This window comes from Macaca nemestrina, chromosome 6 (genome assembly GCF_043159975.1).
Source record: "Macaca nemestrina isolate mMacNem1 chromosome 6, mMacNem.hap1, whole genome shotgun sequence".
Taxonomy (NCBI): domain Eukaryota; kingdom Metazoa; phylum Chordata; class Mammalia; order Primates; family Cercopithecidae; genus Macaca; species Macaca nemestrina.
In genome coordinates this window covers 102,872,834-102,900,009 of record NC_092130.1, presented here as the reverse complement: position 1 = coordinate 102,900,009, position 27,176 = coordinate 102,872,834, and the positions used below count along the sequence as shown (strand labels likewise).

Here is a 27,176-nt window from a genome sequence, read left to right as displayed (position 1 = left end):
AAGTGGGGACAGATATAAGAGAAAACCAGAGAGGAGAAAGTTTATTGCCCATAAGAAATGATGAGAGGCCTGGGAAGATGAATTTTCCAATTCCTGAGACCAGGCTGTGCTGAGCACTCTGTGCTTACACTCTTGAGATGCCCACATTCTTACATGATCACGTTCCAATTCCCAACCCCTTCTCGACACGCTTAGGCAACTCTGTCTTCTGTGCAGGCAAAGAAGCTGTGATGAGAACACTGAACTTCAACAGGAAGTGATCTACATCCTTGGTCTACAAATGTTTTTGCTCACATAGTTGCAGAATTTTTAAGAACTATGTACCCCTATACATTTTCAAATCGATATCTAAAATTTATATCTTAAGTTTAAATGTCACAGCCCATAGAATAGTCCATTGATTGCAAGATACTATATTTCTTTCATAGTATTATGAACAGCTAAGAAAAAATAAATGCTTACCATTTTTGTAAGATACACCCCAACTTAACAGATGTTAAAATGAAAAATATTATGTCCCTTAGAATCATTGAAATGTGAACATTAAGGATATAATCCTTATACATGATAAATACTGACATTAAAAAAGCCTGCTACATTCTTCTTTTAACTGTGTCCAAAGAATCTAAATACTATAAAGATTTAATATTCACATGATCCAGTTAGAAAACAGATGAGCATGATCTACTCTGACATTTGGAAAATTTAAATCTTTTTTCTCCCTTGAATCTAGATTTTCATCCTATTACCCATACAAGATTTAATGTAAATGTATATAATGTATTTTTATGTAAAAATATAGTAGTCTTTAAACTCTTTTACCAATTCCCCTATCATACATTTAGCATACATACAAGAAAAATATGCATATGAACTGGAGATTTGCTTTATTTTCTGTATTCATAAGGCTGTAATCTGCACTATCCCAATATGGTAGGTAGCCTTTAGCACCTGTTGCTATCTAAATTTAAATGAACTAAAATGAAATAAAGTTAAAAATTTAGTTTCCCCATATTAGCCACAAGTGCCTGATAGCCACAGTGGCTCGTCAGTAGTTGATGTATTGATACAGATAGAAAACATTAGTATTGATGCAGGACATTCTACTGAACAGAGCTGCTCTAGAGGTTAAAAATGCCTTTCATGTTCACTTTTTATTATACCTATTATAAGTATTCAATTGATCAAAACAACCTAAACATATAACATAGTTTTATAGATAATTTAATTGACACAAAGAGAAAACATTTTAAGCATTTGTGGCTTCTAATCAAATAAATGGAGCAGAACTTTTGGTTTTTAAGTAGTTTCATGTGTTCTGTGACTTATTTCTATTTTTTAGTTTTATAAATGGAAACATTGAGAAATTTTCTTTTCTTTCTTTTTTTTTTTTTTTGGAGATGGAGTCTTTCTCTGTCGCCCAGGCTGGAGTACAATGGCACCATCTTGGCTCACTGCAACCTCCTCCTCCCAGGTTCAAGCGATTCTCCTGCCTCAGCCTCCCTAGTAGCTGGGATTACAGGCTTGCATCATCATGCCCGGCTAATTTTTGTATTTTCAGTAGAGACGAGGTTTCACCATGTTGGCCAGGCTGGTCTTGAACTCCTTATCTAAGGTGATCTGTCTGCCTCGGCCTCCCAAAGTGCTGGGATTACAGGCATGAGCCACTGCGCCTGAGAAGTTTTCTTCATGAAGAACTTCATCGCATTTCACTTCTTTGAACTTTTCCTGAGCCAAAAAAAAAAAAAAAAAAAATCACATAATGATCTATCATCAAAATTTATATTTAAGGATAATTTAGCTGACAACTTTGTTAGGTACTCCTTCAGTTCTGTTCAAATCAAGGAATTGGAAACCACTTTGCTTGCAAAATAGTTTGGCATTATAGCCATCTGCTGTCTCAATTTCTGCTAAGTCCTGTATATCAAAAACATACCAGGATTTATTAAATGATCATCAGTTGAACTTTTTGAGACAGGTCCTCCCTCTGTTGCCTAGGCTGAAGTACAGTGGCATAGTTATAATTCACTGCAGCCTTGAATTCCTGGGGTCAAGTGATCCTTTCCCCTCAACTTTCCAAGTAGCTAGGACTACAGGTGCATGCCACCACACCCAGCTAATTTTGTTTTAAATTTACATTTTTAGTAGAGATGAGTTCTCACTATGTTGCCCAGCTGGTCTCGAACTCCTGGACTCAAGCTATCCTCTTTCCTTGGCCTCCCAAAGTGCTGGGATTACAAGTGTGAGCCCTCGAGCCATTATACCTGGCCTAAACTTTCATTCTTTCACTTATGGGCACTCTATTTAACTATATATATATATATTTTAAGTTAGGAATATATTACTGATTTTGTTATATTTTTGCCAATACTATCTTTTTCTGCTAAATGTTCTTTTCTTATGCTTTAAATACATATTTTTTTCCCAGAAGCTGAAGATACAACTCATTTAATTATGGGAAATGTTGGTCATGAACTCTAACTGGCAAAGTCCAAATTAACATTCAAACAAATTAGCCAAATTAGAATTACTTCCTGTCAAAAAAATTATGACTTCAATTTTCAATAAACATATTAATATGGTTTATCAAATATTATAAGATCTAAAGAGAAATAAATTATGAAATGCATCTTGTAAGACAAGTCAGCTCAAGGTTAAAATGATGACAAATATAATTAGCTCATTTTTATAATGTAAATACAGAATGATAAATGATAAATATGCTTTTTTTTTCTTTAAAGATGGAATCTCGCTTTGTCGCCCAGGCTAGAGTGCAGTGGCGCAATCTCAGTTCACCGCAACCTCCACCTCCTGGGTTCAAGCGATTCTCCTGCCTCCGCCTCCTGAATAGCTGGGATTACAGGGGCCCACCACCACACATGGCTGATTTTTGTATTTTTAGTAGAGACGGGGTTTCACCATATTGGCCAGGCTAGTCTTGAACTCCTGACCTTGTGATCTGCCCACCTCGGCCTCCCAAAGTGCTGGGATTACAGGCATGAGCCACCGCGCCCAGCCTTATGCTGTTCTAATTGATAATAATGTGAGGTAATTTGTAAGATAATAAGTTATACATGACACAAGGAGTTCCAAAAATTTATTGGTAATTGTCATACTTTTTGGTAAACGTATGTGCATGTATGTCTTAAACTCTGATTTTTAGTTTTGGGAGAAAAGGTAGAATCATGTATCAAAAAATAGCTATATTAATTTCATTAGACATTCACCCTTATATTTAATGAAAGAGAAAAGTATATACTAATAAAAGCTAATTATTTGGCAGCTAGCATATAATTACCTTTTTGGAAATATGAGATAGAAAATATTTAACATTAGATGAAATAAGACAAAAATTGACCACAGTTGGGATATATAGCTCATGATATAATTTGATAAAATATATTTTAGATATCTTATTAACCACATACATCCAATGTGAAAAAATTAAAATTATCCAAGAGTTTTCTAGTGTATTTTGAAAATCATAGTAATGCAGAAGAAAGAATAAACGCAGAAGTCTATACTATTTTGACTATTAGTGTTTTTCTTTCTAGGGTCGTGACATTCCAGGGAAGACTTTGAGAATAGCTGAACATTATAACTTTTATTTAAACATGGGGTGGGGGAAAAGCTGTTTCTGGAGTTCAGTATTTTTCTGTGCTTTTTGGTTTGGGGTCCTGGGACTCTTCCTTGGGAGTGAAGCATTCTGACCATATCTGGGGGGGCAGAAGAAGAAAAGTAGTAAAAACAGTCATTATTCTATCAAACTGTTCCACCATAGATCTGAATTTAGAACATCCAGGTGTGGGCCAAAATGCCCCTACAGCTGGGACGACTGCAGTCCTAGGGGTTTCCGGTGCCCGAAGAATACATCCCCTTTGTTTGTTGCTCTGGGAAAGCCTTACCACTGCTGCTAGGATCCAGAGTAAGATTCAAGATGTGTGAGCAGTTGGCCTTTCTTTTATATAGACCAGAGAAGGGCTTTGGGAGATACAGGCATGTTCTCTTTCTTGGAGCAAGTTAAACTTTTGGAAAAAGTACAGGCAGAAGTTGAAGATCTGGAAAAACAAATTCTCTAAGAACTACATGTGATCACCTTGCTTTTGGGAAGTGTATCTGTCTGAAAATACTAGTCCACATGTACATTTCTTAAAAAATATATTTTTCTTTTTCACAAACTATATTGTTAAAACTCTTAGGACAGCATGAAAGGGACTTCCAAAAAAGGAAAAAAATCACAACTTCACAGGCCTTAAATAACTACCCACATTTTCTCCTAGGCTTCCATCATTCATGTACACACTTCTGATTAACAGTCTTAGAAATCTGAGATTTTTGTGTTCTGATTATTTTCCTGTTGTCTTTTTTGACATAATGCTAAGAAATATTCCAAGTTGTACTCAGAGCACATAAAACCACTATCAATGATAGTCCATATGTCTATGCTAATAAGACCTCGTATTCCTTTTGTATTGTAGCTATAACAAATTATCACAAAATTAGTGGTTTAAAACACCACACATTTTTTATCTTATAGTTCTGAAGATCAGAAGTCCTAAAATCAAGGTGTCAGCAGGACTGTGTTCCTTCTGGAGGCTCTAGGGGATAATCGTTTTTCAGCTTCTAGAAGCCACTTGCATTCCTTAGCTCATGACACCTCCTTTCATTGTCAAAGCCAGTAGGGCACCATTTTCAAATCTCTCTTCGATCCGTCTGATTCTTCTATCTGTATCTTTTTTATTCATAGAACCCTTGTGACTGCATTGATTCCACCTAGATAGTCCAGGCTCCTCTTCCCATCTCAAAGCCAGCTGATTAGCAAACTTCATTCCATCTACAGTCCTGTAGCCTAACATACTTAAAGGCTCCAAGGATTAGAACACAGACATCTTTGGGAAGCCATTATCTACCTCCGACAAACCCTAAAATCAGCTTAAGTGTCACTAAATTCCCCTTTTATTTCTGGAAAAATAAAAGAGGACCATTTGGTGTTGTTATCATTCCATGTTGTTTGCCTGCCAACAATACACTGAGCTGTCCACAGAAACATATTTAGGAGCAGTCTCCGCTCAATGTGCTCAAAAAATGATATTGTTAATATTGTCATTATTTAACATTTATTGAGCACCAACCATGCACTAAGTACTCTTCAAAAGATACAATTAGTCATGGTTGATGCCCAAAGGGCTTACTATTTAAAATTAGAAAGACACATCTAATATTAGACAAATGCTAACATCTACAAATAGCAATGCTTTGTGAAAGAACTCAATATCCCAGACAATTCAAATGTAGTGCTTCATATTATGTGTTCTCCAAACTCATCTGTATTCGCATGAGACCTAGAAATGTATACTCACCAGAAACTTTATGTAGACAGGAAAGAAATTATTGTATACATGCTACTTACAAGCAATGTTTTAAAAGTTTGGGACAGCTGCATTGTATTCTTATTTCGGATCTTGTGAGGGATTAGATCTTGTGAGGGATAAAGTCTTTTTGTGTTCTATGGTTAATAGGATTCAGCTACAAGCAGAAAATATCTCATAAAAGTTGCACAGTATAAAATTTAATTGCTACTGGAGAAATAAATTTTCAAAAACTGCTGTTATAAACGACAAGCCAAGCTCCTACAGACCCATAATCATTTGGGAGACTGTTTCACACTGTACCTCAAGAGCCAGGAAGCCATTTCTACAGTTTAGAAACTTGACCCAACCTTCATGTTAATGCCTTATGTTGGCTGGTTGAAGTATAAACATGTATGTACTACTTGCTCTGAGTTTATACTGCTTCTAATGTGTTTCCTGGCAGTAACATGCTCCATGTACTATTCACAGGAAAGAGGATTAGCAGGGGGCAATTCAGTTTATGCACTTGCCCTTTTTTTAGAAAATGGAAATATGTTTACAATAGCATTTACTATGCCATTGTAGTTTCTTTGATGAATTCTAGGGACAAAATCACCTCATTAATCTAATGATGAACAACACACTCTGAGGTAAGGTGAATTAAGGTCATAAAACTAATTGACATCAGAGCCGGAACTAGAATCATATCACCTGTGACCCTCAATGGACGTTTTACCATTTCACCTGATGCTCACTGTCTGCCTCTTACCCTGACCCTCCCTAGGTCTCCTTCTCCCTCCACCACTACACACCCTTTGCCTCTAACTCTTTAGAAGAGTTTCAGTAATGCCATGTGTCTGTTATCATTGTTTTTTTTCACCAGATGTCCTGTTGCAAGTTGTCAAGTAGACCGTGGAAATATCAACCCACAGCTGCAAGAAACAGCTCAAGTCATAATGTTCCCCAAGAACAATGAATGACATGACTCTCCCCAGTCACAGTGATTAAGATTTGAGCTTGTCTGGATGAGCCAGCCAGTTAGCACTCTGGGCACAGGCATAGGTGGAGGCCTCAGCCTGTTCTCACTCCAGAGGATGGGGCTGCCATGTTAAGCAGCTGCACCAGAACAGGCCATATACATGTGTTTTTGGTGTGTGGATGTGTGGGACAGATTGTTATCTACATTAAATAACTTAGTGTTCACCCAACCATTTTTCCAGAATGAGAGTAGCAGATGGAAAGGCTGGAACATGGCTCTTTATTTCTAGGGACCAGTGCTCTTATTGAAAGGAGTCTCCAGAACCAGTTTCACCCTTTCTATGCTTTCACCACAGGCTGAGCATGGAACTCCACCTTATCAAGTCAACCTTTAAACTGCTTAATGCCACCTCCCTCTGCCCACCCCCACACCATGCTGATTATATAAGGAGAATTGCCTGGATTTTAATCCAGCTGTATTACTTGCTACCTGTGTGAGAACTGGTAAGTTTTATTGTCTATCTATGCCTATTTCCTCAAATGTAAAATATAGGTGATTTTGTATCTACCTGATAGTTCCATGAGAGAATACAGGGAAAGCATCTGTAAAAATGATCAGACGTATATTAGTGTTCAATAAATGATCCTATTATTATCCTTATTATTCCTTTGATACATATAAATTGAGCAACTCATTAAGTGCCTGGTCCTTAGAGGGAGCAACACAGGCAATGATTAAGCTATAGGCTTTGTCTTCAAGAAGTTCGCAGTCAAGCTGCAGAGGCTCTGTTATAAAAGATAAAGATCATTTGGAGAGACATTAGAAGAAGCTGTCAAAGTAGGTGGTAAATATCCGGGGAGGTAGGAGGAAAGAAAGGATCAAGCAAGGAAAAGAACCAATGGCCTACAGAGAGATGGTATCTCGTATGCATCTCCAATGCCTAAAATAGCTCCTGATCCTATAAGAGTTTAGTGGCATGTAGATTCCCAATTATATAATTTTTTTTTTAAACTGTAAGCCAAGTGGAACAGTTAGGTCTAGTTTTAGTAACTTACTATGTCATGGAGAATGAAGGAAAATCACTTTGTACCACATCCCCATTGCCTGTAGGTCAGGTCTAAAATAGGTTTTTAAAGAAGGTAGGTAGTTCCAGGCAGTCACTAAACATTTTTTGCTGGATCCTCTAAGGAAATGTTAACTGACAAAAATATAATTTGGGTCACATAGACAATTCCACATTTTCTACTAGCCACATCAAGAAAAGGAAAAAGCAGGTGAAATAAAATCTAATACATTTTATTTAACTCAATACATTAAGAATATTATAATTTTAACTCATAATCAATACAAAAACTATCAATGAGATTTTACTTTTTTTGTACTAAGTCTTTGAAATCCAGTGAGCCAACTATACCTTACAGCATCTCTCAGTTTATTCTAACCATATTTTAAGTGTTCAATAACCATATCTAACTAGTGGCTACCATATTGGACAGTGCAAATCTAAAAGTTTTAGTGAAATTAGAGATTAAAAGAAAAGCATACTTGAAAACATTTCAGAAAATAAATTCAAATACACGTGTTGGAGGATGCTGTACAGTACAGTTTTCTGATGGCAGAGTGCGCTGAGATGGTTTCAGTAACCTCTGCTCCAACAACTTTTAAAGAATAAGGGCAAACAAATCCAGTCTGAGGACTTGCTTGACGTGGTGATTAATTAAGACATATGGGTGAGCATAAAGCAAGATTTCCTCCTACAATCCATCTTCTACTGACTTTCATTAAGGACAAAGAACATTTTAATGGATGAAGCCTTCACCTTTAATAAGCCTTTACTCTGTTATTTCCTATGGAACCATGCATTAGATTAACAAAACAATGGTAGCTGGCTAATGACAGAGCTGTGGTCAGAACCCCAGGGATAGCCTATGTCACTATTAGCGCCTCAAGGCAAAATGTCACTTGGGCCACCTCTTCCAATCCAATCAAGAAGACTTTGACCTATAATTGCATTCAGAGAGTTCAAGAGCTCAAGAGGTTACAGATGGGGTGAGTGGGCCCATGCTTTGCGTCATCAGATCAGCTTGAGGAAAGAATATATGAGAGCATAAACGGGGACTGATATGGGTAAGGGGGAGGCATATTTGTCTCCTGTTTCCAAATAATATTTGGAAACAGAACAAACATTCCTGTTTATCATTGACTACTTAGGAGAGGTATATTTGTTTATTGTTTATATACATTTTTATTTTGGAATAATTTTAGATTTACAAAAAAGTTGCAAAGCTAACGCAGAGAAACACTGTACCTTTCATCCAATTTCCCTTTACATAAGGACGTGTGGTACATACGTCGAAACCAAGAAGTCAACATTGGTAACATTACTACTAACTAAATTCCAGCTTTTATATTGCATTTTTTTCAATCTGCAGCTTTAAATTTCAGTCGGAAGAAATGTGTAAAACAATAAGATATCAAATCAATTTTAAAGAACAGATAGCCCCTATCTTGTAGAGACTAGGGATAGAGATGAAAGATAGCATGAGGCAAAGTGGTGATATTAATCCAGCAACTTACTTTTCTTATCATGGATATTTTAGATGAACTTTGATCATTCTGATGCAGATCAAAGGGTACCTCCTCTGCGAAGCCTTCCCTGGTCTGACATCAAAAATGATATTGGAGTTTCCAGCCGAAAGAAAGGGACCAGAATATTCTCAATGAGCAGTTATTAAAGCTTCCCCTCCCCTACTCCTTGCTACCTTCCAACTCATGTTACCGGATGTGCTTCCAGAAAGCATCTCTGAAGGTTTTATGCATGAAGAGTTTTTGCTGGGTCTTTTGTCTTTTAAATGATAGGAATTGCTGAAGCTATATATCCCTGAAAATGTCCAGTTCAGGAATCATCACGAATAACACATCTTAGCACATTTAGGTAATAGGTAAAGCTATACACATTCAAATATGAGTTTGGGGGGAATTGGGCTTACTCAGTTTACCTCTGACCAAATTTAACAAATAGGAGGAACTGCCACGAATTTTTGGCACTGAGCTCGCTATGGCTTCACTGAGGATCACTCCTTTCTGAACAGACACTCTAAATGATACTGTAGATATTTCTCTCTACTAAACTAAGTTCCTGATGATAGGGACTGTGAGAAATGTGTCCCAGTCTTTCTTAACCTTGGATCCTCATTGCCTGAAACAATCCCTAGTATTTAACAGATGCTCAATAAATGTTTTTGGGCCAAAAATGGACAAATAACTATTGCATGGATAGATGGTTGAATGAATGCATAACCGATGAGTAATTCCTCATCTCTGCCTTTAGGAGCTTACTCTCTGGAAAGAGACATAGAGAAACACCAGATGATTATAATGCATGGTGGAATGAGGTAGTAAGTGCTGAGAGAGGTGAACATGCTAAAGAAAATGCTGTTTAGGTTCCTAGAAGGTGGGAACTACAGCCCCTTGGAAAATAAGCAGAGGTAAGCCATACTTGAGATTGTCCAGGAGGAGATGCATAGGATGGGATCAGGGGTGGGATGGGAAATAAGAACATTTCTGTAGGAGGGAACAGAGCACACTAACCCAGCAAGGTGGGAAATCAGGAACGATTAGCATTTAGTTTAGAAAGCTTATGTGGCATGTGGAAGTAAGGGAAAATAAATGAAATTCATACACTGAATTTCCACATTATGCGTGTCCTTGAATGCCTCTGTTTGCCAATTTGGAAGCAATGATAGACAGATAAATCATGAAGAGAAGCTGGCTTGGGGTGGAGGTAAGTTTGTTCATGTACATCTTCCAAAAACATGTTAGGTCTGAGAAAAATATTAGAACTGCAGGGAAGAAAAAAGTATTGTGATAATATGATGATACCATTTAGTCATTAAGTTCTATGGTGACAAACCAGAATTTTCCTATGTTTGTAATGTAGAAGGCTATGCTGTGTTTAAATTATCTGTCCAGCCAATAAAATGCAAAGAAAATCAGTAAAGCAATTTTGTTAAAGAAGCAATTGAAGGGCTGGGCACGGTGGCTCAAGCCTGTAATCCCAGCATTTTGGGAGGCCGAGGTGGGCGATTGCCTGAGCTCAGGAGTTCAAGACCAGCCTGGACAACACGGTGAAACCCTGTCTCTACTAAAATACAAAAATATTAGCCAGGCATGGCAGCATGTGCCTGTAATCCCAGCTACTCAGGAGGCTGAGGCAGGAGAATCACTTGACCCTGGGAGGCGGAGGTTGCATTGAGCCGGAATCGCACCACTGCCCTTCAGATTGGGTGACACAGCAAGACTCGATCTCCAAACAACAACAACAAGCAATTGAAATAGCAGTTTTTGAACTTAATACTTTTTCTTTCCATGTTCCATTAACAGTTGCATGATCAAGCTGATTTGAGGGTTCTGAACAGAAGCTGACCAGTCTACTGCACATTGTGAAGAAGTTAAAAACCTGGATTGAAGTGCAAAATGTACTACTCAAGGAGTCCAAAGAATAAAATATGAGCAGCTTGTGGGGGTAAAGCATTTGTAGGTAAAGAAAAGGCCCATGAGCATCATGTCAGTGTCTTTTAACTTTCTGTTGCAGTGGAATAATCCTGTATGCATTTATGAAAATCTTTGGAAAAGAAGCCACGTCACTGGGTGGTTCCTATTTATTTTCCTCTCCAGGGGCCTTTGCTGCTCTTGCTGGGTGCCTCAGTTGCTAGCTGCATGAGCAGTAACACCCCACTGCTCCCAGCTCCTTGCTTGCTGGGTGTGAGGACAGAGGCTATCATAGCAATAATTGCTGGATGTGCTGTGTTTGCACATCTGTGGTGGCCTTCGGAATTGAGTTTCGTGCCAGAGCCAGGCAGCGCCCCCCACCCCACCCTCCCACCGCCCCTTTATTTTCTGTGTCACACCATTAAAGGAAATGAGATTATGGCACAAATCATCATTCACGTGACTCTAGCATAGAAGGTTAGCGAGATATTGCAGAGATAATTCCATAGCCACCATGGCCCCTGACAATAATTACAATGTGGCCACAGGGGATCACCTTCTAATAGGCTTTTGTTCACTCAATTCAGAGTCTGTTGTGTGCTAGAGTTTGGATAATTAAAGTTGTGTCTCAGAAGCCACATGTGGTAGCTCATAATTATGTAGTCGAGTCTAACAGAAAACTGAGGTGACTGACACCAGGCCAGAGTAAGGAACAGGGGTCCTGGTGACAAGGAAGAAAGAAACCAGTCCTCTCATTTGGGGACAGGGGATTGGTGTTCACTCCATAGCATCAACTGCTTTATTTATTTTAAACAAAAATGACTAATTGTAGCCCTTTCTGGTCCAATCCCTCACTCTCCACAGGGACTTTTCCTAACCCTTTCCTATTGCTGCAACAAAAGAGTGGTAGCTGGTCTGAGCAATGAAGAAAATATACATGGCTTATTTAAACAGCATAATGGTTTAATTATTTAATCATTTGCATGTTGAGTGATTTGCATAACAGCAGGAAAAGGCCCATGTTGGAATTTGGCCTGTTCCTCACTAGAGAAAAGATTCTGAAACTTGGCCTCGTTGAAGCCCTTGAATTTAAAAAAAAAAAAAAAATGTGAACTTTGAAAAACTTAGATTTGTTATTTCAAGGATGCAATATTTGAAAAGAAAACAAATCCAAAGACTATATCCCATTGAGCCATATTTCTCAAGTCAGTCTATAGCTGTCAAATAAGCAGAGTAGCTAATTTTCCCTATAAAGTATGTACTTGAAAAGCTATCCTCCTAAGTATAGGCAGAATGCTTTGCTAAGTGGGTGCCTTTTCAGCATTCTAAGACTGGGTCCCACATTTTCTAACAATTCAATGTGAAAGAGATGGCTATTTTACCATTCTGCTTAAAATCTGAAACTTTAGTCCAGCACATCTCTTATCTTAAATCTTTAGAATGTTTAGAAGATTCTTGGAATGCACTTCTAAAAGGCTCTGAATTTCTGAGCCTTAAAAGTAAAATTCTGCTTTGTTCTAATGTAAGCCATCTTTTCCTCCAAGTTTTGCCAGGTAGAGAACAAACCCCTTCATTTTGTTTCAACATCATGGTCTCTTTTGAAGCACAGCAAGTTTATTCTTCACCCAATGTGGAAACAACAATTGATATTCAAAACGCTACCCTTTCCTAAGGCTTTGCCTTCATGAAAATGAAACATATTTCATACTGAGCACCATATGGTGTTTGTGAAGAGTGGACACGCAGATGCCTCCTAATTAAAGCATTAAAGTTTGTCATGAGAAATGGCAGCACAGATGATTTTGGCTGGGTGTGTGTGTGGGAGGGGGTAGGCAGGAAGGGGTCCCAGAGAGTGGATGAAGTGGTAGGCTGACTCCCAGTTTTTTCAAACACACACTCTGATTGGTCCTCAGGGAGCAGATAATGGCAAGAGGCAGTTAATTTGAAGATAATTGAGAGATCTCTTTCCTGTCTTCACACAATAAAAAAAGGTGTCGGGCCTCAGCTGGCACTTGCACTCTGGCAGGAAGAAAAGGGCTCGAATTGGTCTGCAAAAGCTGCCACCTCCTTTTCACTTCACACAAAGCTGGGAAACCCCTTTCGTATCCTACACCCCTCCTTCCCCCACGCTCCCAGCCGTGCAACCATGTTTATTGTTTCAACACATCAGACCATAAATAAGAGTTTCCAGAGGGAGAGCATATTGGAGGATGAGGGAAGATCTATTCTTCTGGAAAACATGAGCTGTGCCTCTAAAAACACTACCTCCCGGACAGGCTGAAGGGAAGCATCCCCTCAGATGGGGGTTTACTGGGAGACGGCGAACTGGTTCTTTGAACCATTTTTTCCTCTTTCTCAGCATCTCTGGTACTATGTGCTAAGCTGTTCTCAAACCCGTGCAGTCTAGAAACCCGGAGGGACTTTCCAACGTTAAGGGAACACTCATCTGCCCACCTGTGTGTAGATGGCAGATAGAAGCTCTTGAGGTGTCGTGCGGTAGGAACGGTCTCAAGCTGGGCTTCACACTTGCCTCAGCAAGTCACACTGCAAAAGGGAAGAGGCAATCACATGTGAGGGGCTGTTTGTTTGTTTTTTAAGGAAACTCTCCCTCTGGCCTGCCAAACTTCGCAGCTCCTTTTTATATTATAGCGCAGCTTGCTTATAAATTCTAGGAAAATCTTAAGTCGGCACTTAAAATAATCTTTTTTAAAAAACACACCCACGTGAAGAATTACTGGAAATTAGGATTACGTAAGTGTGAAGAAGAACATTGCTTTTTCCCTCAGAACGGGGAAACTGAACGTTGACAGGCCTATGGGAATGACAGTGCTAAGGGAGATTTTAAAACGTGAGAAGAGCTACAGTCACCAGTTTGTTCCTTGTCAGTAAAGCCCCAAGAAAATGGATTTGATGGAGTGGCAGAAAGGCAAGAAAAAGAGTGGCAGGGGCAATGCTGAATGAGAAAGCCAGTCCAGGAAGCTAAATCAGCTGATGAACAGGATGGTTTTGGGGGGTCATTAAAAGGTAGCTACACAACTGGCTTTGCTAATCTGATTGAAAAAAAAGTTTTCTGAAGTAAAGTGTATTTTTCGGTCATTCTGGTAAGCTGGTCAAGTCAAGTTTTTCTTCTCTCTGAGCAGTGAGACTGTGATGGCCTCTCCACCAGAGGGCTGCCTTCCAGTTTGTTCCTGGGGAGTACCTTGGAGGTATGAGTTGGTCTGTGTTGGCATTTCCGTGTTGTAATTATACAGAATGGGCAGAATGGGAAAACCTAATAAAGGGCTGGGACCATTCAAATAAAGAATAATAAGACTAAAGTTAGAAACTTCTGTTTATCTAATGATATCATAAAGAAAGCAGAGAGACAAACTCCAAACATAAACCAACAAGAGTTTAGTGTGAAGAATAAAGAATCAAAGGTAGGAAATCAATGAGAGAAAAATAGCTCAGGAAAAAATTTGTGTAAATGACAGAAATAGACATCTTAGGGTAAAGGAAATGCAAATGATTAATATATACTTAAAAAATGTATATATAACTGATTAGTAGGCAGGAAATGCAAATTAAAACCCAAATGAGATCCTATTTTACATCTAAAAGATTGGGAAACAATTGGGAAGTTTGATAATATCCAGTGCTGATGAGGACACAGACAAAGGAATTTCTTATATGCTCTGGAGCATGTTTATTCTTTGGTTCTACAACACTGGGAAATGATTTGGCATTATTAACTAACCCATAACTGTATTGTCGGACATATCCCCTAGGTAACTTCTGGCACATCTACAATAATGGTCATAACACACTGTAAGACCCAAAATACTATATCTGAACAGTTCAAAGGCCATTAATAAGCAAGTATGCGAATACATTGTGACAGTGGAGTACTATACAGCAGGAAAAATGAATGAATTAGAACTATGCACATTTTGTAGAATCTCACAAATAATACTGTGGGAAAATTTTTTTTTACAAGGTTTCATACAGTATGATGCAATGTTTCTAAAGCGTAAATTAAACAACTTAAATAATATCTTAAAGATTGAGTAGATTCTCATTTGTAGTGGTTATGTTCTATGAAGTTGGTGCAAATACTGAATTAGCAAATACTGAGCCATTTCTCTCAGGGGAAACCTACAATATCTCTGTCTGTATTTATAAATACACACAATATAGAGTTGACCCTCTGTATCCATGGGTTTCGCATCCCCACGTTCTGCATCTACAGATTCAACCGAGGATTGAAAATATTTTTAAAAAGTAAAAAATACAACATAAAAGTACATATTTTAAAATACAACTATTTATATAGCAATTACGTTGTATTAGGTATTATAAGTAACCTAGAGATGATTTAAAGTATACAAAAGCACATGCATAGGTTATATGTAACTACACCATTTTTATACTAGGGACTTAGTCATCTGTGGGGAAGTCCTGGAACCTATCCTCCATGGATACGGGGAACGAGGGATGACTATACGTGCTCGTATATATCTCACATAGATTATAATCTTAAATCTTAAAAACAGCTCTTCCTGGTAGGTTCTATTTTCCTTATTTCACAAAAAAGATGAGGTTCAGAAGTGAGTTACCTGAGGCCCCCACTAACATGTGCGCACCATGCACTTGCCCCAGAATTGAAGCCCTCTTACACAGCACTGCACTGCCCCCAATCTCTGTCCTTGTCCGCTCTGCATAGGAGCTGAAACAAGAAGCCAGAGCATCCCCTTTCTTGAACCCAGCTGGAAATGGGAGCCTCACTGGAAACCAGTGAGTGACTCAAATTTTTCATCACTCTGTGCATGTCTGCAAATGACCGCAAGTGTGCTGTATTGATTTAGGGGTTACAAATACATTTTAGCTAGTAAGTGAATTTACAAATACAGAATCTATGAGTAATGAGGATCAACTGTACACAAATAGGTGCTAAAACAAAGGTCTGGCTTGGAGGTTAGATGGTGGATCAGAGGCTTACTCCTGTTTCACAATCCCAACGCTCTATTCTTCTCTCTATATAATGCATGCATATATATTTGAGTATATTATACATAATTGTATATAGATTGTGTATATATTATACATACTTATGAATGTGTGTGTTTGTGTGTGTATTGGAGAGAAGCGACTCTTTGAAGTCCAGTCACAGTATGTACATTTTACCATTTTAAAACCGAGGTGGCTGTCAGCCTGCCAGGGCTGAGGAATGTAAAGATGGTGTAAAATGAGCCCCCTCAGATTCAAGAATCCTCCTTTCTGGCAAGATAATAAATATTGGGATTATTCCCATTTAAAAATAATTTTTTAAATTCGCAGGATATCCACTAGAAGTTAAAGAACCTTGCTTTGCAAATTTCACTTTTAAGAGCCTGATATAGTTAGAATTTTGTCAAAATTCTGGAGTACATTTCATTACCTATTGAGGTAACTTTCAAAATTGGACAACCAATAAAGTGGTTCTAAGTATTTTGAAATAAAGTGTTCCTTCAATATTTTATTTTTATTTTTTTTTGAGATGGAGTCTTGCTCTGTCAACAAGGCTGGAGTGCAGTGGCACAATTTTGGCTCACTGCAACCTCTGTTTCCTGGGTTCAAGCAATTCTCCTGCCTCAGCCTCCTGAGTAGCTGGAACTACAGGCGTGTGCCACCACACCCGGCTAATTTTTGTATTTTTAGTAGAGACAGAGTTTCACCATGTTGGTCAGGCTAGTCTTGAACTCCTGACCTCAGCCAATCCACCCACCTCGGCCTCCCAAACTGCTGGGATTAGAGGCATGAGCCACTGTGCCAGGTCTCCTTCAATCTTTATGTATTTGTAGAATATTTTTAAAAATGGGTTAGTGCATCAAAATGTAAAGTATGATCCAAATTCTAGGGTAAAAACAAATATATATACGCAAGTTATCCAAGACTTCTCAGGCCTAACACGAATATTAAAAACTCAGATTGCACCGGCTCTTTTCCCTACTACTCACCTAGGATACCCAGGTTTCCCCAATATTGCCTACATGCCACTTGGAATCCCCAAGGTGTGTCCCACAGATGCTCACACTCTTGGAGGAGGCTGATGGCCTGCAGGCATCACTGTAGCTCAGGGAGCTCCCCTTGGAGTCCTGTGTGGTCATAGGTGGCAGGCAGGTAGAACACTGCGCTTCTCTGGGATTGTCCCCTGCTAGAGCCTCTGAGCCATGTTTCTGGTGCCCACATCCTACAGAGTTGTTGGGAAATATGTAGCTTTTTCTCTTCATAGGACCTAAAGGTGCACGCAGGGACTTGGGCTGGGGACAGATTTGGGCGACTGACATGATTCTGGACTCTGGATCACCCAGGTTCCACTAAGGTTTTGTTACCAGATGAATTAGTCACATCTGGCTCCTTTGTCCCTAAGAGATCTCCCTTAAGATCCAAGAAAACTCTTCAAGACTGGTCTTTCAAACTACCTCAGTAAACAGACACAATATTACATGTTTTGACCGTCTATCAGACTGCTGGATATGTCTAGTTATACCTAAAACTTAGTTGTGAGAACTTTCCAGACATAAGCCATCTCCTAATAAGTAGAGGTGTGTGTATGTGTGTGTGTGTTCACACAAAAATACAGAGGATATCACTCAGTACTGTAACGCCCCTCTCTCAACCTTCTAAATTTCCCTCTGGTTTCCACCATGTATTACATTTATGAGAAAAATAAAATGGCCATATACTCCAAGAAAATTACACAAAGCTTCAAATACAAGTTTTCCCTCTCATTACTGTGAAAAGAAAGTAGATTATAATTTTCACTTGTTTCTGAGAGGATTTTTTAAAACCCATTTCCCATTATCATTAGAATTTGTAGATGATGTGGAGCCACTGAATAGTCAACGTGCCTGCAAATATCAATAGACTTTTCTAGAGATCAGCCATTATTAGATATAAAATAAAACGGAAATAGATCCCACAATACCAGTAAAAGACACAAAATAACTAGAAACCCTCAACAAGAAATGTGTGAAACCTAAATGAAATAATGCTTTATTGAGAGATAAAATAATTGAATATCCCAGGTACTTGATGGCTGAATGGCAATATTGCCTGTCAAAATTATGTCAGTTATTCACAAGTTAACGTGTAGTCATAAGGCAAGTATGACTAACACCCTAGTGAGGATTTTTGGAAGAAACTGACAAAGTTATTTTAAACTGTCAGGTATAAAGAACAAACATAGCTTAAAAATGTGGAAAATGAAGAACATTTCTGGCTCCTGTTAAGATGGTGGATTCGCATGGCCTGCTGCCACCATGCCCAGTAGCAACCCGAGAGAAACTATTGGAAGAAAGAAGAAAGCAAGGAGCTAAACAAAAGTGAGACCCCTGTCGGGAGTGAAACCTCTATGTGTGTGTGTCTTTGTATGTGTGTCTCTGTCTCCGCATGTGTCTGAATGTGTCCTTGTGTGTGTCTGTGTCTATGTGTGTGTTTCTGTATGTGTCTGTATCTCTGCGTGTGTGTGTCTGTGTGTCTGTATGTCTGTATGTGTCTCTTTCTACGTGCGTCTTTGTATCTCTCTATGTGTCTATGTGCTTCTTTGTGTCTCTGAATGCGTGCGTCTTTGTGTGTCTGTCTGACTGGGTGTCACATAGTGTGTCTAAATGTCTGAATGTGTGTCTGTGTGTCTTTGGTGAGTCTGTATGTGTCTGTGTGTGTGTGCGCCTCTCTGTGTATGCGTGTCTGTGTAGGGCTGGGGTAGGTGAGACGGCTGCAGGTTGGACACAGAGCAACCAGTGGCAATTGATAGAGGACAGATTGGAGAAAGAAAATTCTGCTTTCCCACGTGGCCTCTGTATAAATCTCCCTACCCTAACGCCCTAGAAACAACCTCCACAGCTCAGGGCACTGATGTCCTGGTTATATCAGGGCAGCCACAACACTACTGGGAGGAGCACTTGATGAAGGACATTCATGCCTCTCTCCTTTTTTCATATCTCAAAATTTGGTGAATTTCTATATAAAAAACTTTGCCTTCTAACAATGTTACTTCTTTCCAAGAGTTTAAAGGAACACAGATAAAGCAGGTCATTGTATACACAGCTTAAAATACATTTATTGGAAAATAAAAATGGTTAAAAGCAACACTTAGCTAAGGATTTATCTCACAAGGTGCACAGAAAGCAACAGAACATTCAAAGAAACAAGAAACAAAGAAATAAAGATAAATATATAATGTGTAAAAGAGTGCATGTATCTATACCCACACCTGCAAATGACAGAGGTTAACTAAGTCAAAAGTTATCTCTTTAAAAATATTCACAATATAGACAGGTTTCTAGAGTGAATAAATCAAGAAAAAATATGCAAGTAAACCAAGTATGGAATGAAAAGGGAGAAATTTCTACAGAAAACACAAGTTTTTATTAAAAAAACAAAATGACTAAATTTGAACTTAGTGAAATGTATACATTTTTGAAAATATAATATTGCCAAAATCAGTATAATAGAAAACTCGCATGAACCAATAAGTATGAAAGAATGAAATATTAAAGTATTAAGAAATGACAGTAAAGCACTTTTCTTTCAGAATCTCCAGTCCAGAGAGCTATACAGTTGGGTTGCTATTTTTAAAAGCTCAGTTAATTGATGATTTACATAAGTTGTTCCAGAAAGTATTTGCAAAGTACGAAAAGAGCAAAAGTTTTCTAATCTAAACAAAGGTATATATTAATCGTAAATTTTTTCTTTTGCAATCTTTAATTGAATTTTTATATTGAAATAATTTTAGACACAGAAAGTTTACAAAAACAGAACTGCTTATATTCTTTAGCTAGCTTTCTCAAATGTTAAAAATCTTGCATAATCATAGCACAATTATAGAAACTAAAGCATCCATACAATGCCACTAACTAACCTACAGATGAATGGGGACATTATGTTTATATGTCTTGTTACTGATGTTAACCTTAATCTTTTGGCGATGTCTACCACGTGTCTCCGCTGTAAAGCTCTATCTTTTCCTTTGTAATTAGTAAAGATTTGGGGGAAGATATTTTGAGGTTGTGCAAATACTGTTTCTCCTTAAAGTTTTGCCCACTCGTTTTAGCATTCATTGGTTGATGTTGCCTGCAGTAATGATTACTGTGGTATTCTAATGGTGATATTCTATTTCCCTCATTTTTTCTAAATGTATTAGAATTCTATTTTTTTAAAAAGCCATCCTTTTTCTTCCATGAATTAACTACTTAATATCAGCATGGCCCCATGGACATTTATCTTATTCTATGGGTTATAATCCAATACTGCTGTTAAATATTTTGTTGCTCAAGTTGTTTCAGTTTTGGCCACTGGGATCTCTTTCAATTTGGCTCCTGCGCCCTTTGCAACAATGCCCCCCCCTCATCCTTTCTCAAGAACTTTCTTATTTTCTGTCATTACAAGATGCTGAAGGCTTTTCTTACATTTTTCCCTACTCTAGCTTGTTTTATAAGCCTAATATAATCTTGGTTCCAACAGCAGATAAGAACAACGTGGAAAAAGAAACACAGGCCTATTTAACTTGTGAATATAGAAACAAAAAAATTCTAAATAAGATAGAAATCCAGCCATGCATAAAAAGTAACATTGTAATCAAGTGTTGTTAATACAAGGAATGCAAGGATGCTTGGCATGAAAAACTCAAATAGTGGTATCATGTGATCCAGCAATCCCACTTCTGGATATGTATCCAAAAGAAGTGAAATCAGGATCTCAATCTGTTCTCCCATCATCATGGTGGCACTATTCACAATAGCCAAGATGCAGAAACAACCTGAGTGTCCACAGACGGATGAATGGATAAAGAAAACATGGTATATACATATAAGGGGAATATTATTCAGTCTTAAAAAAAGAAAGTAATCCTGAATTTGTGATGATATGAATGAATCTGGGGGACATTATGCTAAGTGAAATGAACCAGTCACAGAAGGAAAAATACTGCCTAGTTCCACTCACGTGAGTTATCTGAGATAGACACACTCATAGATGCAAAGAATACAATTTGTATGACCAGGAAGTACATAGGAAAGTGTTTAATGTCATTAATCATAGGGAAATGCAAGTTAAAACCACAATGACATACCATACACCCACTAGAATGTCTACAGTTTTAAAGGACTGACAATGCCAAATGTCAACAAGGCTGTGGAATGCCCCACACTTTTATACAACGCTGGTGGCAGCGATGAATCTAGGGTGAGGGGGAGGAAGTGGTCATCCGGAGCAAAGGTTGTTGGGAGGTGGGTACGCTGCCTTCAGAGAATTTTAAAACAATAATAAACCCAATTATAAGTCAGTCTGCTTTTTATTATCAACATATGCTGGCAATTCTAAACAATATTAGTGATAAAATACTTCTCCCTGAAAAATATCTTTTTGTTGGTCTAAGGAAAACCTAAACAGTTGTTGAGGTTGCTCTTGAATTTTAATAATGTATATGTAAGCATCAGATTAGCACATTTTATTATCTGTCCTTTAATAAACACTGCATATTGCACGGAAGTCCAGTTACTCCCAGTTATACAGCCAGTCCCTACACATTCAGATTCAGCTACATATGTTTAGAGAATGAGCCTCTTAAGGTTTGGAATCTTTTCAGCTGCCTTCAGAGCACAATTTTAGTCTGCAGCCCGCTACATATATGCCTGCATGTAAACAGTAGATTGAAATAAACAATGAAAGCACAGTGAGTACAAAGTCAAAATAACAGAACTTTAGTTACTTTAATTCTGTCGTTCTATGTGACCACTTGGAATTTTCATTTGTGTTTAAAATTTAAAACAGAAATAGAGTGCAAACTGCAAGGTATTATGTTTCTGCTTAGATATGTGAAAATTTTAATTCCTGCATGAACCATATATTAGAATAACACTTTAAAAATTGAACTTTGTTTTTTCAATGAACTGATCATTTAAAACTTAAGAATGAATCAATAAAATAATGATTACCACTGATTACTACATGAATGTTACTGAAAATAATTTTGTTATATAGAAGAAAATGCTAAAAATTATCTACTTCAGGTGTCAAATACTCTAGATATACCACTATCCAGTGGGTATATAAAATGATATGATCACTTTTAAAAAGGTTTGAAAATTTCTTTAAACATACATCTACCTACCCTTGGCCCAGTAATTCTATTCCTAGGTTTTTATCCAAGAGAAATGAAAACAGGTCTACAAAAGTTTGTGCAAGAATGAACATAGCAGCTTTACTCACAATAGCAAAAAACTGGAAGCAGCCCAAATATTCAATAAATGGAGAATGGCTAAACAAATTGTAGTAACCATAACTGAAATGCTTTTCATCAATAAAAGAATAAACCACTGAAATATGCAATGTGGCTAAATCTCAGACGTTATTAGGCTGAGTGAAAGAATATAGAAAAAAGAGATAAGTACAGGGGTATTTATTATTCATTAAGCTATTCTGTTTTCTTTGCATATTTTTTAAAATTTCCCATATTGAAAAGTAAAACATATATAAAACAGTGCATAAATATGTGTTTTACAAGAGCACATATAAAGAAAATTATAGATATCAAGCATGTTAGAATTATTGCTTATGGAGGAAGTAGGAGATTTCAGTGTGGGAAGGTGGAGGTACTACGGAACAAAGAAGTAAAACGAGATTCTTCCGAAACAAAACAATAGTGTGTTATGAACTGTGGAGGAAGATGATCCCAGTCCTCTAACCCAATGTCTCTCCTCCTGCCCACCCCCTGCAAAAAAAATAGTGGGGTATTTATCTTAAATATATATCATAGAACTATAACTATTAAAGCAGTATGGCATTGATGCAGAATTAGAGCTATAGATCAATGACTGACAAGAGATAGTTCAAAAACAGGCCCCAGTATACTCCAGAATTTAATATTGGACAAAGGTGCCATCTTAAATCGATTGGGAAGAAAGTGGTCCTGGAATAACTGAATGGCTATTGTGGGGAGGGTGGCCAAATTTAGAGAATCAGCTCATATCAAATGCAAATAAATATATTATACTTTTCAAACATCTGGATTGCTACATTTAAAAGTGATAAGAAAAAGAAAACATTAGAGATTTTCTTGCAAAAGAGGTCAAAATCTCTTCATATCGAAAATAGCATAAAGAAAACCAATAAAAATACAATAAACTGAAAGAAATATTTGGAGCTTTAAATAAATTTAGAGGGGTCACACAATTTGATAGTCAAAACACCAACTTTCCAAAAACCAATAGGTAAAGGAAATGAACAGAAAACTTAGAGGAGGAAAAACAATTGGCAAACTCAGTAGTAATAAAATAAACGGAACTTAATCAAGTGTTACCATTTTTCAGTTTATTAAATTCACTTTTATAAATAAGAATATTAAAATAGCACAGTAAGATGGGTATTTCCATGCCCCACTCTAAGTGAAAATCAGCAGCCCAATTTTTATAAAACAATTTTACATATAAGAAATAAAAGGAAATACATAAGTAAAACAACATCTTACCATGCTGTCTTCTTTTTCTCATTATTCAACTTGTAGCAACTCTAAGGAAATAACCCAAACTGTAGTAAAGTTTCTATGTGTAACAAATACAGTGTAGTTACAACCTAAATATCTGTCAATAAAGAAATATGGATATAAATTAGTTCACCCTATAAGATATTATCTAGCTGTTAAACTTTATGAATACTTTTTAAATTTTAAAATTTAATACACATATTTTAAAAATTCAATTGCATTCAAAGTCTCATAGCAACCCCCAGCAGCTTCCTGCTCCATCCTTCCTCCCTCCCAGTTTATCCCACCCCCAGAGGCAGACACTTAAAACTCTCCTGAGTCTCTACTATCATAAACATTCGTATTTCTAAAACCAAGAGTGCTGTCTCTTGGTTTATTAATCTGAGGCTTAATTCTTGTCTTCCTATTGTGCTAGACAAAGATTTAGGTCTCTTTAATCTTTTTTCCCATGACATCCCCTTCCTTAATTCTCTGAATAATTATGTCACAATTATTCATTTAAGTAAAAGACAATGTTTATATTATTATTACTATGTAAATATTGTTTGTTAGTAAACCAAATAAGAAACTATGTTTACATTTCCTTATTTGTGGAACATTTGTTTTTCTGAGTTAATTATTACATTGACATTTTGCTAAATTTGCCATGTGTCTGTTGATGTACTTAAAAATTAAATTCTAGGCCGAGCCTGGTAGCTCATGCCTGTAATGCCAGCACTTTGGGAGGCCAAGATGGGAGGATCCCTTGAGGTCAGGAGTTGGAGACTAGCCTGGGCAACATAGTGAGACCACATCTTTACATAAAATCGTTAAAAACTAGTCAGGCATGGTGGTGTGTGCCTGTAGTCTTAGCTGCTTGGAGCACTAGGGCTAGAGGAGTGCTGGAGCCCAGGAGTTCAAGGCTGCAGTGTGTCATGATTGTGCCACTGCACTTCACCTTGGGTGACAGAGCAAGACCTCATCTCTTAAAAAACAACAAAAAACCCCACATCTTTCAATTATTTTCCAAACACCCCGAATATTAGATACCAGTTCATTTTTCCCTGGGAGACCACTTCCCTGTCTCCCTGTTCTTCATCCGCTTGCTCTGTACCCAGGGCCCTCTCAGCCTGAGGGGCAGCTGTCCACCTGGCACTTCCCTTTGCCAGGGACTTGTGTTGGGTCTCTTAGATCACATTTTCTTTTTTCTCGATTAGTCCTTCATATTGGTAAAGAGCAACCTCTAGCAGTTCCTAAGAAAGGGTGCATGGAAGGTAAGTATTTGGAAGCAATGCATGTCTAAATGTTTATTCCATTCTCATGGTTATAGAATATGTAGAAAATAATTTCCTCTCAGAATTTTGAAATCCTTCAATATAGTCTACCTCCAGATATTGATGTTGTGAAGTCTGATGTAAATATCATTCCTGATCTGTTCCCTTTCTCCATGGGTGCTTTTTTCTTTTCATTCCCAGTGTTCTCAAGTTTCATAACAATGTTTTTGGCCTGGGTGTGTTTGCCTTCATTGTGCTGGAAATTTTATGATCCTCTTAAATCTGTTGACTCATTTTTTCATTATTTAAAAATTTTCTCCCATTTTCCTGGAAGTGTGCTTAATTAAGCATTGGACTTATTTGATGCTCTAACTTTCTTGTCTTTTCTCTGTCCTCTATTTATTTGCCTTTTAATTCTACTTTCTGGGAGAGTCTGTGACTTCATGGTAGAATGCTTCTGTTGAATTTCGCATTCAGCCCTCATTTTTCTGATTTCCAAGACCTTCTGTTCTTGATTGTTCTTATCCCTTACTTCCTTGTACTTTACTTCCTATTTGTGTTTGCAGATGCCATATCTTCTCAAAGTGAAAGAAGTACATTTGCATTTAAACTGCTAGGCCAGGAAGTGACACCAATGACTCTGCTCACATTCCATTGGGAAGAACCAGCATTATGGCCTCACCTACATGTAAGGGGCTGGACAATGTACTCTAGTGGAGTGTCCAGGAAGAGAGAAGAACATTAGCAGCGTCTTCCACAGAGGATTTCCCTGGTTCGATTATCTCTGGTTTTCTGTTCATTTTTAAGAGTTAACTACTAAAAACCTTGTTGAAAGCCCTGTGTGTATATGCTAGACACGTCATTCCTTAACTGGAGATTATGTGGTAACAAGATGGCTTCTTTTTTTGTTGTTGTTGGGAGACCATCAAATATCAGTATCTGAAGTTTTCTCCAGGGACATTTTTTATTTGTTTTTGCAGGGGGCGGGGAGTACAGATTTAGTCATTAGCATTCTGAAGCAGAAGGAAAAGAGCTAGGGAGGGTTCTTCTAATTCATACCTAGAATTTCACTTAATTCTCCCGAATTTATGTCCAGATTTCTTTCTCCTCCTCCCCTTCTGTGTTTGGTTTCTCTGAGTCCAGATTTTCTCTGGTTCAATTTATTTAGAGACTAAACTTCAGGTTTCCTGCGCAAGAGGAGGGGGCTGAGAATCCAGCTTGTTTCACGATAAGACATGAACCAAGTCTTCCTGCATTTGGTTCTGCATCTTATTGCAACCCTCAGTAATACCTGCTGCCACCAAGTCCTGGGCCTTCCTGAGTTCTGTAGGGTGAAATAGTCATTCTTGGGCTGTCTACCACTGCAGACCTTGGGGTTGTACCCTCTGCTCTGAAAAATCATAACATCGCTTCTCCATGAGCTCCTAAAAATGTATGCAGAGTCTTACTTGCTGTTGTCCATCTCTAATTCTTTGTCCCTATAATTGTATGTTTTAAACTCCTTTATTCTCATTTTAAATGGATTTTAGAAGGGAGAGGATATGAACAAATGTGGTCAATACGTCATATCTAATGAGAAGCTTATAATTTCATAATCCTCTGTACAAAGAAGACCTACAAACTATATAAATAGTGTGATCCCAAGCAGGTTAAAATGTATAGAAAAAATATAGGAAAGAATACATAAAATGTGAATTTTTATTACTTATGCCTGACTGATAGAATAATGGTAATTTTTAGTTTTCGTTAAGTCTTTATTTATTGATTTCTTTCTTTTTTGAGATGGAGTCTCACTCTGTTGCCCAGGCTGGAGTGCAGTGGGGCAATCTCGGCTCACTGCAACCTCCACCTCCTGGTTTCAAGCAATTCTCCTGCCTCAGCCTCCTGTGTAGCTGGGACTACAGGCATATGCCACCACACTCAGATAATGTTTTTGTACTTTTAGTAGAGACAAGGTTTCACCGTGTTAGCCAGGTTGGTCTCCATCTCCTGACCTTGTGATCTGACCAACTCGGCCTCCCAAAGTGCTGGGGTTACAAGCTTGAGCCACCGTGCACAGCCACCTTAAATCTTTTATTTCCAAGTATTTTCATTGAGCATGATTGACTTTACTATTACTATTATTTTTGAGACAGGGTCTGGTTCTGTCACCCAGGCTGGAGTGCAATGGTGTGATCTTAGCTCACTGCAGCCTCAATCACCTGGGCTCAAGTGATCCTCAGCCTCGGCCTCCTGAGTAACTGGGACAACAAGCATGCACCACCATGCTGGCTAACTTTAACAAAATTTTGTAGAGACAAGGTCTCGCTGTGTTGCCCAAGCTGGTCTCAAACTCCTGGCCTCAAGGGATCCTCCTGCCTCAGCCTCCCAAGTCTCTGGAATTAGAGACACAAGCCACCATGCCCAGCTTAAGTATGACTGACTTTTGTAATCAGAATGAAGTGAATATTTTTTAAAAATACTCTTTAGAGAAAATATTAAGCAATGAAGAGATTATCTCACAAGTGTTTTTCTCTAGGCATAGCATATACAATTGAAATGGATCCTGTGGATTCTATCACCAATGAATAAGTAGACACACATAATGCTAACATCGTATG

The 27,176-nt window shown here is 37.9% G+C and overlaps 1 long non-coding RNA gene across 1 annotated transcript in view; it reads right to left on the bottom strand.

Moving 5' to 3' along the window:
- Positions 1–1,300: 1,300 nt before the first annotated feature.
- LOC105475151 (uncharacterized) overlaps positions 1,301–27,176 on the bottom strand; it is a 42,909-nt gene continuing 17,033 nt past the window's right edge. Inside the window, exons 3-4 of the long non-coding RNA XR_011624276.1 lie at positions 23,309–23,420; positions 1,301–1,728 (exon numbers count right to left, since the gene is read on the bottom strand). This is a non-coding gene — a long non-coding RNA (uncharacterized lncRNA). The remainder of the gene's footprint in view (positions 1,729–23,308; positions 23,421–27,176) is intronic.